The sequence below is a fragment of the Cygnus olor genome, chromosome 15 (genome assembly GCF_009769625.2).
Source record: "Cygnus olor isolate bCygOlo1 chromosome 15, bCygOlo1.pri.v2, whole genome shotgun sequence".
NCBI lineage: Eukaryota > Metazoa > Chordata > Aves > Anseriformes > Anatidae > Cygnus > Cygnus olor.
Window position 1 is genome coordinate 14,213,609 of NC_049183.1, and position 13,975 is coordinate 14,227,583.

At 45.2% G+C, this 13,975-nt stretch overlaps 1 protein-coding gene across 1 annotated transcript in view; it reads right to left on the reverse strand.

Moving 5' to 3' along the window:
• The window catches only part of SMURF1 (SMAD specific E3 ubiquitin protein ligase 1), a 48,142-nt gene that overhangs the window by 21,747 nt on the left and 12,420 nt on the right, over nt 1–13,975 (reverse strand).

Below are 13,975 nucleotides of genomic sequence, written 5' to 3' on the forward strand. Positions count from 1 at the left end.
AAAGTACAGAAGATTTAACGAACATCCCTTCGCATTAAAGCCGTCAAACTTTCTATACTACATGCTCACGCAAGTGCTAAAACAGAATTTTGCTGCCATTATTTCTGAACCCATCCATTTTACAACGAGGACTAAGCAGTTTTTGAACCAAGAATGGCTCTGGGGCTCCTGGAGGCAACTTCTATGTGGAGTCCCATCAAAGGCTGCGCAACCTCCTGCTCTTTGCATGCAAAAGGTTTGTGGTATGTTGTAAAAGACGGTATCAGCGGCGTGCTGTACCGGCCCAACACCTCACAAATACAGAAAGGTTTTGGGATGAGTATCACACGGCCTCATTCAGGAGAAAACAGATATACTGGCGGGGGGGGGAAGGCAAGTTTTCTTCCTTTGGAAGGGACCCAAACGAGACATCATTTCCCTGTCTCCAATTGTGCTGAATAACAGAGTAGTTTAAGCAAAAATTAGATCAGGAAACTTGCATCAATCTCTATTTCTATTAGGTCTATTACCAGCTACAAGCCTCATTTTGCTTTTCAGTAAGGGCTGCTCAGTACGATCTCAGCAATTCAAGTTGCTCGGTATCCATTAAACTCTTATAGCAGGCCAGGAAAAGTTACCACAGAGCCAAAGATGAAAATATTAGAGCTGTAACTTATCTGAAACTGGGAGAAAGAGGGAAAGAAGCAAGAAGGACGATTATAAAAGACCCAACTATCTTTGAGGTAGCCTCTTCCCCATCAAGCTCTGATATTCCAGCACGAGAACGAACGCCCAGAAAACATCGAGACGGCCACGTCCCCCGGCACAGACCCCATCCCACCTCAATCCTAGCTTGCAGGCTCACTTGGAGCATTTATACACGTCAGCTCTGGGTTGGACAAAGTGAAGACATGGTAGCAAAAACGTGGTAATTTTTTTTATCATCATCATTTTTTGTACTTCTGCTAGAATTCCACCTCTCATCTCCAGAGCAATGCCCACCTTCCAAAATACCTGGCAGAATAAAAACTACCTTGCCTCACACGTCAACAGATCGAAGTCTTAACCCAGATGTTAAAATTAGTGTAAAAAATACACAAATCCTTTGTTTTATTAATAATTAAAGCAGCTGCAAGAGGAAACCATTATTAGAAGGGATTAAAAACTACGTACTTCTAACACTGGCAAACCGTAGAATCAGAGAAAGCTCCTCTTACGTATTTAATTTCAACAGCTGACCAAAGACAAGAAGGCTGGAGGACTACCGCAGTTTGATTTGAAATCAAACAGGATTACAATCACAGACCGCTGCTCTATGGAAGCGCACCAGAGCAAAGCTTAATTTCCTCTTCCTGTCCTGGGCGCTTTGGAAGAAAAAATACCAGAAAACCAAGGAACGAGCACAGGTAAAATCAGAACCTGGATGTCCTCGTAGTAGCCAGAATGAATTTTAAAGTACCCGTGAGTGGTGGAGCTTTTCCTTTCTTGAAATCAAATAACTCACACCGTGTCCTGTCCCCAATTCTAAGAATACATTAAGGTGGAAAAGCACGCCATCTGTAACAACCCGAGTACTGTCTGACTGTATAATTATTCCATTTATTCTATATTTCAGGTGTGCTCTCTAGAGCTAACTAGCCTCCCAAGTTTCATAAGCTATTATTGAAGAATTATATTTTTCATTTAATGCTTTTCCCTCTGCCACAGGCTTTCGGTCCGCAGTAGAGGAGCGCGGCTGCCAATTTTCCAGTTGCGGCCTGTGAAACCCTCTATTTCAGGTTGCAAAAATCATTATTGTTTCTAGTAAGAAAAATACTGCCGCAACAGCTGGTAGCAGAAAGAAACCTTGACGGAGCAGTCTCTAGAAGCAGCCTGCCCAAGAGCGACCGGTGGCTTTGCTCTACTATTTGCACATTAAACTGACTACGGCAAAAATATTTTCAAGTGCCCTATCGCTTAAAAGCTACACAGTTCGGAATTCCAGTAAAGAAACGGGTGACAAAGGTCACCAACGGGACACTTGGGCACGAAACTATGCCAGCGGCCGGGCAGACAGCCCCTCCTTGCTCTGCAAAGCCGTGCTCGTGCCAGATTCACTTCTTAAACGCATTGCCTCCAACGGGACTTGCGCACGACTGCCAGCTGGGTCTGACTGCTGCTCCTTCAAGCCTGACACCCCTGCACTCGGGCAGATTTAGCTCCAAAGGCTTACAGAGCTATCAATTTTATCCCCGCATCACAGGCGGCTGCCCACTGAGCAGGGGTAGAAGGGGATGGACACCGCTTCGGGAGGCGCTTTGCACAAGCTCTGCACAAAATCCAGCCTTCGATCTGTCCAGCGTGCTCCTCCTTTTCCTTTTCCTTTCTTCTAAGCCAGTAAGGCTCCTTGTCAGCAGGAGGAATCTCCCCGCGTTTGTTGCAAAGTTACGGAAGGCACCGATTCTCCCGCCTCGGCCATTTGCATTCTGCCTTCTGAAAGTCAACTGACTTGTTTCAGCTTGACACCGGATTTGTTTGGACGGCGCTGCGCATTGCCGCGCGGTGCTGGAGAGCTGCTTTCATACAGCAGAGCCCGAGCACCGCTCAAACAACGTCTTCACATCGAGATTATAATATTTATAAAGGGATGGGAATGGTTTTTTTTTTTAAGTACCTGACATTACTGAGATAATTTCAAAGGCTAAATTAGCCAGCCGGGGAAAGTACTAGCGTGAAAGCATATTTGGCAGGAGGTGAAGAAAGGACGAGCCGTAGACAAAGTCGGTATTCACCCTGGGGATGTCTTCAGTGCAGCCTGAGTGCGTGGAGCCGTTCCCGTGCCAGCCCCCGTTGTCCACCCAGCTCCAGAGCAGGGGTGAATCAGCTGCTGTGGCTCGGGAGGTGCCGCGGGAGGGACTGCAGCCAGGTGTAGTAAGAAACGCGTGGCGGCACCGCTGCCTTCACAACCCGGGCTGAGAATTGCATCAGAAAGCCGCTGCTCCACCAGCAGGCGACCCACCTCTGCAGCGGGACCGATCCTCTTCGGGAAGGAGGCCGAGGAAGGGAGCCTGGGCGAGGAACAATTTCGAACAGCCCGAGCGCACAGACCCAGCCTGCAAATCAAAGCCGGGACGTGCGGGTTCCTCCTCCCGACTCGTCTGCGCCCCAAGGAGAGCGGCTGGCCTGCCAGACAGCCTGCACGTTGCCGTCTCTGCACCACCACCACATTTATCCACACCTAGCAGGCCCCGTCCCACGGCACGGCACTAAGCCGCTGTAATTGTTTTCAGCTGCACTCTGTGAAAACGAGGCAGTGTCTTGTGACACAGAAGGAAAAATGGTGAGCGATGGAAAGATTCAGGAGGCACCAGCCTGTGCTGGTGCAACAGAGCAGCCAAATCTGTGACTGGGCCGCGTTCACTCACCCTTTGCTCTGTGCTCTGAGTTAAAGCTAAGCACCTCCTTGCCCAAATTAAGGATTTTTGCATGTGGATAGCAGCTGAGCCAACAACAGCATTCAATTTAGCACTCAAGTTGATTCTGAAGACAAGACAAACCAGCATTACGTCCACGTCTGCCGCAGGAACGGGGGGAAGGTCATACTGCAAGATGCTAGCAGGTAAACCTCTCAGCCATCTTCGGCCTTCCTTTGATATTCCAGGTTAATCATTTGTGCCTGTACAAACACGCAGCTGGATTCCAGGATACATTCGTTTTACTTTCTGACAGAAAGTAAACACAAGGCCAGCAGGCTGGTGACGTAGAAAGGACTTTACTTAATATTTACTTCCGTGCAGGCCATCTTGAATCGCACAGATACGCAGCGTGATCGTTAAAAGCATCACGGGCTGTCGGAGCGCTTGGAGATGTAAGCAACAACAATGGAAAGCTTTCTTTGGAGCAGAGGGGAATAGGGATCCCGTCATAAAATGAAACTGAAGTTACTGAATACCAGTGAAAAATAAGAAGGCTGCAAAATGTGATGCAACCGAGCAATGGAAACGTCGCTGGTAACGCTGCAAAGCCTGCCGGGCTCTTTTGGCTCGCGGAGCTGGCAACCTGTGCGTCGGGTGGGGAGGGCCCGGCGTGTCGGCACGATGACCCCGCGCTGCCTTGCCGCCTGCTCCTCTCAGCAAGGTTCTTCCGTCCTGAAAAGGGCCGCAGAAGACTGCACAGACAAATAACGTGCTCAAAGCGTAAAGAAAAAATCCCCCACAAAAAAAAAAAAAAAAAAAAGAGCGAACATCAGCCATTTACCACATGCTGCTCCAACCCCCCAAGGCACCACAGCCCACGATTAAAATCTTCGCTGAATCTGTTTTATGAAATCGCTTCTCATCCGAACGGTTCGGTGCATTTCGTGTGGAAAATACTCCGAATACCACAAGCCACCCCTCCTGAAATGCCTTTACGAATGGCTCTACTTGGCGCTTCTATTCCCTGCACATAACCTTAAATGAGACTTCACTGCAGATAAACGTCTGGTTTTATTTCTACTACCAGGCAACCCAGGAAGGTTTTTAAGTGTTTTGTTTTTTTAAGGCTGACAATCATTTATGTTTGATGGGGTACAAGAGCAAGTTTAATGGAAAAGGAAAGATGGCTAAAGGCACCAAGTGTGTAAAAATGTGGTTTCTTTGCAGCTAACCACATCACTGAGCTAAAACACCCCATTTTATTCACATATCGAAGCTTAAGTTGTCACCACAAAGGCCAAGGTTTCTATTCTAGTCGTCTTCTTGTTTGCTTTAAGAATACTTTTGGTCTTCCCCTCTGTCTGCTTCAGCCTGAAACGCATAAATCCACAGACTGCTTTAACTTTTCAGTAACCGAGCCTGAATCGCTGCCGTGCTTAACGCACAGAACAGAAACAACCCCGAAGTTTTACGTTACGTTTGCAAAACAGAGCAGTTACCTGTACAGAACTCATTTTACAGACACGTATGCGTGGATGTGTACACCGAGCTGCCTTCATTAGTGATCTTGGTATCATGGTGCCAAAAAGCTTGCAATCTGACATGTAAGCCACCCAAAAAAACCCAAGGCCCCTCCGACTTCAGGGCTGTGTATGTCACACCCCACCATCTGAAGACTCTGCCTGAACTCAAGCTAGAACTGAATTTAGCCAGCAGATTAAAGCAATGCTTCATTAGAAAACCTCAGCTCTCAGAGAGCTGCTAGATTTGGTACACGAAGCCTTTTTGTGGCCCTTTTGTGTAGGCTGCAGTAAAAATCAAAGCCTCTTTTCAAGGCATGCTTTCCTCGTGGGCTGGAACTTGGCTTCACACAGCCAGTCGCAAACACTAGACAACTTTGAAGAGATCTTCAAAAAACCACACACCCAGAAAAAGCCATTTTTATTAGTCCATTAACATGTCATTAAAGTATCTACTTAGCCCAGAATCAAAATTCCATCCTACCTAAGCATAAAAACGTCATGCATGAGAGAGAGCCCTCGCAGAGCAAACACCACCAAGTTGACAAAACAGAGCGGTTTCATCTCCAGGATTCCTGAGACGTACTCAAACTGAAAAATCCTCTTGGGCACTGACCGACGGTAAGCCTTCACGTCTTACAGACACACACCAGCAAGGGCTGCTTAGCCCTCAAGAAAGTAAATCAGTAAAACAATAAAAATAAATAAACAAACAGCACGGGGCCATTGGAAGAACAAGGCTCGTTAAATTCCCAGTTACCTGAGACTGCATGCAGTACGGCGAGTAAAGCAAGTTTAAGAATGAACTGATACCAACCCTGGAGAAACACTAACGGTTATGGAATTAGTTGCAGATCTTTGCAGGGATTAAACAAAAAGAGGAGATCAATAGGAAGCTGAATTAATGCTGATGTACAGAATCAGAGAAAGGCGCACAGATCAGACAAGTGGAAATAAGCACATCCAATTATCTCTCAGAGTAACACTTCTCTCTTGTCCTCCCTCTGTTCACCCATAGCAAATGCCTGACACAAAGGCGAACACCCAGATCAAATTTTTCATCAAATCCTAGCTATTACATCAGTTTTCTTACAAGTTTGCTATGCTTCCTCTAATCCAGGCCAAGAACCTTCTCCTGTTCTCTACGCGTCTATTTCCCAGTCGGATACCAAGCGCGAGAACCCCAGCCGCTGGAGCATTACAGCCTCAGAGCAGGAGCCACCCATGGACCTTATTTGCCCCTCGTACAACGGGGCAATTTCCAGCTGCACTGAACTCCTCCTTCTCACTCAACCTGTAGTTCCAGGGGCTTTGGTGGTGGTGATGAAGGCAAACCTTTCATAAACTGCTTCTTCATCACCTTTGGCTAATTATTCATCTTGGCCCTGCAGCGATTTCTTAGTTGTAGGGGATACAACCAGAGGTATTGGGGCAAGAGTGAGACCGTGCCTTGCGAAGCCTCCTCTGCCTTCAACAAAGTGCCCCTGCAGCACCAGCCACCCTCGCCTTCCTTTACCTTTTCCTTGCAGACCACCTCCCAACACGTTCAAAGCGCAACCATGTTCTTCGAGCACTGGAGTTCAAGAGGTAAGTTACCAGTCAATGTCCCCATTTTACAGCAGCTGGAAAACCCATTCTCAAAGAGAGCCGCTCCCAAAAAACACCCCATTGCTCACAGCTTTACCAGAGAACACGTTAACAGCAGGGGAAGTCAGATGGAACTACCCTACAGCTTAAAAAAGTCCTCAGCCACCACCAACACATCTGCCAGGACCACAACCAAGTGGAATAAATAATTCTGTAGAGATTTACCAAACGCAGTCAAGTTTTTGTTTTGGTAAGATGCCCACAAACGGCCTCCCAGTTCCTTGAAAACAGAGCAAATGCTCGGGCTTCAGCGATATTGTCAGCTTCTGTATACGCAAGTAAGAAAGAGAAACAACTGGAAAGAACTCAAATTTTTTGTTAAAACCACACAGAATAATATTCTATTCTCAGGGCAAATTCAATCTCTTAGCTGACAGCTAAATAAAACAATTTCAATAACAAAATTCCTACTGGAAACACAAAACGGCATTTTACAGCTACTCCCCATTTCATTGTGCAAGCGTTAGCTACTGGGAGCAACACAGCTCTGCGCTGCTTCCCTTACACATCTTGCATCTCCCACCACACAAACCTGAATAATTTATATTTTTAAGCAAATAGTATTGCTCAGGATAGGCTTATCTGCACGGCTTGCACTTACTTGTGCTCACATTTTGAAACAGACACCAACGTGCATTGTGCAAGATCAGTGCTGTGAAGCTGAAAGCGTGCCACAGGACTGACTATGGGGCTCAATTTTCTTAAATGACATTAGAACTAAGGAATAAAACTGTGTTGAAGTCTTAATACTTAGCTTTTATAGTTACCCAAGTGCTGAAAAAGCATCTGGAAAAAAATTCCTGAAGCATGAAAAACATGTTCCTCCACCCACATGCACTCATAACTCAGATTCCAAACTGAATTTTACTCAGATTGCCAAAAATATTTTGCACTTTTAACGCTTGGAGTTTACAAAGCACCTTTTGCAAAGCCATACAAGTGTCAGTACCTGACAGGACTGAACTCTCAGCCTAACACTGCTCACAAAGAGAGCCGGGATCGAGCCCAAAGCCAGTCCCGTTCCATACCCTCAGTAAACTCCAGGTCCTTTCTGGAGAAAAAAAAAAAAAACAATCCAAATCTTCAGACATATATACTTGTTTCTCTGCAAAACACCAGATGAACAACAGTGCATTACAACAGAAATACAGAAAAAACATATCCGCTCTAGAGATGAATACAAAACTATGCTGCGTTTCACTACCACTTTGGCAGAAATTGCATTTTAACTAGCTGACTCTCCTTTCTGAGAATGAAAGCCCCTGTGCAGCACGGCCTACTGCTAAGTCAGCGTTTAATTTAGGTGTGTTTCATTTAATGCCTCTGATCTCCATTTCCATAAGTTAAATGTCTAAAGCGTTCAACACCTTATTCTCATTATCAAAAAGAAGCTTACGAGGACGCTCCTTTGCAGCCGATCATTTGCTTACTAATTCAGTACATAAAAGGCTTTTCAATAAACATTATGTTCACTATAAAACACAGAACTTTAGATTCCCCTCCTTGCAGATACTCTCTGTGGGGCTACCCACACCATTAGCACAACTATATTTTTTATAACCAGTTCGTGACACTCCAGTTACAAGCGCATTTATACACTAACAGCAGCTTTCCCCCCCCCAAAACGCCATCCAATTAATGGACCTGGAGTTTTTACAAGACATTCGTTTCCGAAGCCTGATAGGAAAACCTGCCCAACTGCTCTCTGCTGCTTTACAAAGGAGGGAAAAGTGTAAAACAAAAGACCAAAACCAGAAGCAAGACATTTGAGGATGTTTACCACGCGGCTAAAATTAGTGGACCATGCAACCACACCAATTAAAACAGATCCAGCCTTGGGGTCCTGTCCACGGAGCAAAACATTTCTGAAATGATGGGACAAACGGAACCACGGGTCAGCTGTTCTACCCGAGGCTGCAGGGAACTACAGCTACTGTATTTTCCGCCCCAGCATTATCTCCAGCTCTCTTTACATACATGCAGTCCAGCTTCAAACTATCTTCCTGTTTTGCAGAAGGCAGAAAAAAGTCTGACCTTCCAGTGCAAAACATGCAAAAGCTGCAAAAGCAGAAACATGGTATTGAAAATCTTGGCAAGGTTTGACATTGCAATAAAAACACTAAATTTCAATGAAATAATAAAAAGTCTAAAATTACCAAGCTAAAACTAAGCATATTTCTCACTTTAAAACCTAAAAGGTGTTTTGTATCTCCAAAGAGTGGTTGGTATTTAAACGTTGTCCTTCATATATGGGTAGGGTCAATATTTCAACCAAGCGATTTGACTGTAAAACACTGTTCTAGGGGAGGAAAAATGAACACAATTTAACACATTCTTAATCTCAGTTTTAACACTAAGATTTGTTTTTCCAGACAGAACCAATATTTAGCTTCTTTGATATCTCACAGCAATTAAATATAGCACAAATCAACTTTAAGGAAGAACATTTTCCAATGAGGGGATTTTAATAAACAGTTTAAAAAAAAAAAAAAAAAGCCTGGTTTTCATCAAACATTAAGCAGACTGCTTAAAAGCAAGAACATTGCTATTTCAAAAATGAATGGTGTGAAGTCACGTGTAAGTTGTAAACTATCTAAACTATTAGTCATGCAGGTTCAGATGTATCACTAGAACAGTTTTAGTTAAACAATTCACACGAAAAAACGCCTTAAAGCTAAATTTCCAGGTTGGGCCCTAGTCAGGGCAGGGCTGCTCAACTCAGGGTTAACCTAGAGCTGCACAGTGAACCACGGAAAGGAAGCTGGCAAGGGAATTGCTTGGGTGAGCTAGGATGCTGCTGATGGTGACATTAATCGCCAGCAAAAGGAAAAACAACAACAAAGTCTTTGAAAACACAAAGTAAGGAACAACCAATTTTGCTAGTTATTTTTAAAACTTAAATTTAGAAGTATCAAACCACCACCACCACGTTTAAGCCTATTCAAGAACCTACACTTCTTCATTCACTCTTAAAACATCTGAGTGAAGAAATTCCAATGTAGAATTCCAGCAGAAATTTAGCCTACACAATAGCTGGTAAATAAAAAGAACAGACTTTGGGAAGAAAAAACATATACTGGGTTTAAGCTGTTTTTCTAAAACTCAGGCTCATTTTGTGTTTCTTTAAAAGCTCTTGCAATAAATATTTGCTCGAAATCTTCTGCAGAGAATAATATTCATCAAGCACCTCTTCTAGCACTACTACAGCTTCAGTAACTGTTACCAGACCAAATTCCAGTGGATACTGGATGGCTTTTCAACAGGCACTGTCAACACCCTAGAATTCTTTCATAAGTAAATGAAAAGCATTCCTGATATCAAGCAAGGCATCAGTACCATATCAGTGCTTCAACATCACGCACCTGAGTAACAAATGACTTAGAATATGGGTATGGAAAAATACCCTATGTGCTAGAAATTCAGGAAAATGTCTAACTGAGGTATACTGAGTGCTTTTTGGCATGTTTGGATAGGAAGATAAAACGCCACAAGCCGTGTCATATATGCTGCTCCAAGCTACAGGCCCCGCCACCAAAAAACCCTTTTTCATGCTCTTACAGCTTTTGCCTGCCTTATTTGCAAATCTGTTGTTCATTTTGCGGTAAGCATGATAACAAACAGATGAGATGGAGGAGTACTTTCTGAACAGAGCGCGAGCGAGCGCCGATTTAAAAATCAGGGCATTGAAAGCCAATACTCAGCGAAGAGTTAACAGAGTGCAAAAGCCTCTAGCAACGAGTTCATTTTGTTCTGGGCTACTTAGCAAAGGGTCAGCCAAAAATTGAACCAGCTGGAATTCATTCAGAAGTACTTCTTGCTTCCCAGAGCTCCCCGGGCTGCAGTTATCAACCTGAGGGTAACAAGCGCACGGATCATCAGGATCGAGCCGGTGCTCGAAAGAAGTGGCACAGCCTAATGGCCCGTAATAAACGACGTTTTGATCCTAACTTGGACCTTAGGACTGAGTTATAAACGCTCCTAGTGTCTTGTGGGAAAAACTGTAGGATTTGCCCAAGGTAGATGGAATTAAAGAATTCTACCGACCTCTCCGTTCGGTGATTACCTTGTTACCAGCTCCTGTACACGTAACGCTCAGTGAACCCTTCTAACCTCAGTCTTTTTGCTGTAGATGCTGTCAATACAAAACAGACAGTATGGAATACCAAAGTGGGAAGATTACCTGTTGTTTTTTAATCGGTTAAAGACACTATTACAAAAAAACCTCCCAGAGCAGTTCAAAGTACCATTTAGATACCTTGCTGTAGGAAAAGACACTCAAACGCCCAGGTAAAGTTTCAAAAGTAATGATTATTTAAGCACTTAAGTTACAAAAATGGAAGAATGACTCCAGGAATTCAAACGCAAGTTAAAGGTGCACAGTTTAAATTCAGAAAAATTTTGTTTGCTCAAGTTAAATTCTTGGCATCGCTTCTGATTTTGAATGAAGTACATTGGCTGGTTTAGAACACTGGTTTTAACTCCTGGAAAAACTGAACTCCACAATCTTAGATTTGTTTGCTAATTATTCAGTCCGTTATAATCCCTTTCAACATCCGCCTGAGATGTTACAAACTGCTCCTCGCTTTCTTTATGCATTTTTTTCCCCTCATTTGTTCAGAGAGCTCAGCCTAAACCCTTCTTGTTTGCAAATGAAATAAAAAAAACACAGGAAGCCCTAAACACACGACAGTGTTTATTCCTGGCTGGTGAAGGGCACCAGCATTAAAAGGTGAGCGGTGACCCTGGCTACCTGCCAGTGGCAATGCACGTCTCGGCTCGCTGCTTGGGCCTGGTGCCAGATGCTGAACACCGAGGGGATGTGGGGACAAGTCAGGGGGTGACAGCGGTGGCACCCCTCAGCCAGCAGGAGCAGGGGCACGCAGCCATAAGGAAGCCGCAACAGAGGGGAAAGGAAGAGAATGGGACAGAAGCAAGACTTGTTCCAAAAAAAGACTGTAATTACAGAGATATTAATAGCTTCTGGAAGGCAAGATTTTATAATTCATTCACCTACTTCTGCTCTTTCTATTAACCCTAATACGGAGTCGCTGTTTCCTTCTATCCGACATTTGCCCACTTGTTGCAGGGGAAACATTCCTTGTACTGTAATAAACTTTGCCAGGAATTAGTATGAAAGCTATTAGGACGTGGAGGAAGAAAAATCTCATTTAACAATGAGTCCAAGCTAAAGGTATAACAGGAGAAGGAAACAGTGAGTAAGAAACGTTTTTGTTGCTGCTGCCGTACGGTTAGCCTTGTCCACAAGAAGCCCGTACACGCACCCTCCGCAATCTCCCTAATCACCTATTAGTCACCCCAGTGGTAATTCCCTACAAGTACTTTGGCTTGGGTCGTGCAGTGGCTGGGAGACCCAAGTGACATCAGCTCTCCTCCGATTTCCAGGCAGTGAGACGCGCTTCCTGGCGCGGAGAGGCACGCGCCCGAGGAAATGTGGGTCAGCGAGCGCGCATCCTACCGCTGAACGTGCGCGCTGCTCTCCAGGGACTCGCGGCGGCGTGACTCAGGAGCAGCGGGCCGGCTGCAGGCTCACGATGCTCGTCTGTTAACGAGATTATCACCGTTCCTTGCCGGCCTGTCCACACCACACCGCCAGTCAGCTAGAACAGATCTTCAAGGAGCCCAGCACACACAGAGCGAAATATTGCGTTTTACGGCCATGCTGAACAGCACTGAAAACGCTAAACGACGTGGAACACCGACAGCCACATCACGCAACAGTAGCCATTAAAAGGAAACGTCTGCCTTCGAAAATAATTAATCACCCGCTGTGTTTGCCTATAAACATCCCGATCTAACAGGCATGTGTTTCGCTCAGCCGAGCAGCAGCAAGATGGACAGCCAGACTGCTGCTGCTTCAGAGCTGCAAGCAAGGCTGCTCGACTGGGGACGGAGGCATTAGGAGCGGTACCCTGCCCTGAAAGCACCCATTTGCCTCCCCCGGCAGCGGCCGAGCTGGATGCGGTTAACCAGTAACCTCAGGCAGCGCGCTAGCCAGCCCTTCTGCCAAGCAGCGCTCCCCAGCAGTACCAAAGTTCAGCAGATCCACGCCAGATCAGTGTCATCGCTCTCTTACACAAGCAAAGCCGGCCTCTCCACTTTAGGTATTTTCAACAAAACGTCGAATTCTTGCGTGACCTACGGGAGGCACAAAGCCGCGCGAGCTGAATAGCACCAAACAAGATTTCATGAAAAGCAGGCTTTTATTCCGAATAAAGCCGTATCAGCCTATGTGTTACTCCCTTGTTCTAATTATATAGGACAGCATCTATTTAAACTGCCAAGTTAATGACTTCAAATTTGATCAATAGGCTCTGTTTATTCAGCCCAGCACTACTGACGGTCACCAGGGATGAACAACAAAACAAACAGACCGGTTACAGCAAATCTGCGGTTGAGGTGGGGTGCATACGAAAAATCCACAACAGAATAGCCTGCGATTTAGTCGGGGGGTGGGGAGGGAAGCCCACTGCCACAGCGAGACACCCCATTTCCCTTTGTGTCCATAAAACATTTATCCGTGTTGTTCTGCGAAGAGCTAAGTTGTGAGCTGCGTGAGCTCAAGCATGACTAACATCACGGCTACAGAAGGACTCCGAGCCTTATCTTGTGCCATCTAGCTATGTTAAATATTTCACATTTGTTTTCAGATTAAGCCATGGTAGCACACGGCAACAACAAGGGGACATCGGGAAGCCTTTGGACCATAAGCAGTGACTTCCCTCCTTGTCACCGTACCCACTGCTGAAGGAAATTTGCTTTGGAGCCGCTTCGGGAAAGGCCGGAACCACCTTCTTGAAAGCAGGATGACAAATGTCCTTGACTAAACCTTCTGCCAGCAGACGGACTGTTTTACTTACAGACTAGCTAAATAAAAATAGTTCAGAACGAAAACAGACAGCGTACAGCGTGCGTGTAGCCTTCCTGCAAAGACGGTTTTAAATTTAAAAAAAAAAAAAGCTTTCATTGCAAACAGTTTCTCAACAGCAGCAAGGTATGTGGAAACCCCCAGCAATTTTTAAAGAACACCGTGCAAGGTATTCAATAAAGGAAACCCCCTTGCTAATCCCAAGTGAATCTGCAGTCACAAAGGCTGAGATTTTGACGAAAATGCTTTATTGCATTATTCTGACCAGGGTGCTTGTTTACAATTTTTCTCGACATTATACTTTCATCACTTTGTCTGCGAGAGGGATCGCTATCTGCCTGGTACGAAATGTCAGCGTCCATTCCATCAATAAATTATAACCCACTACTGCTCTGATACCTCGATCAAAGGTGCTACGGACGTAAGACGGCGCATGAATGAGAAGATGCCATGTCTCTTCCTACACAGCCTTCGTGTACGCCTTTCGTATTCAGACGTGACTTTACCCAACTGACAACACTCGCGCGCTGGATCACGGAGCAATAAAA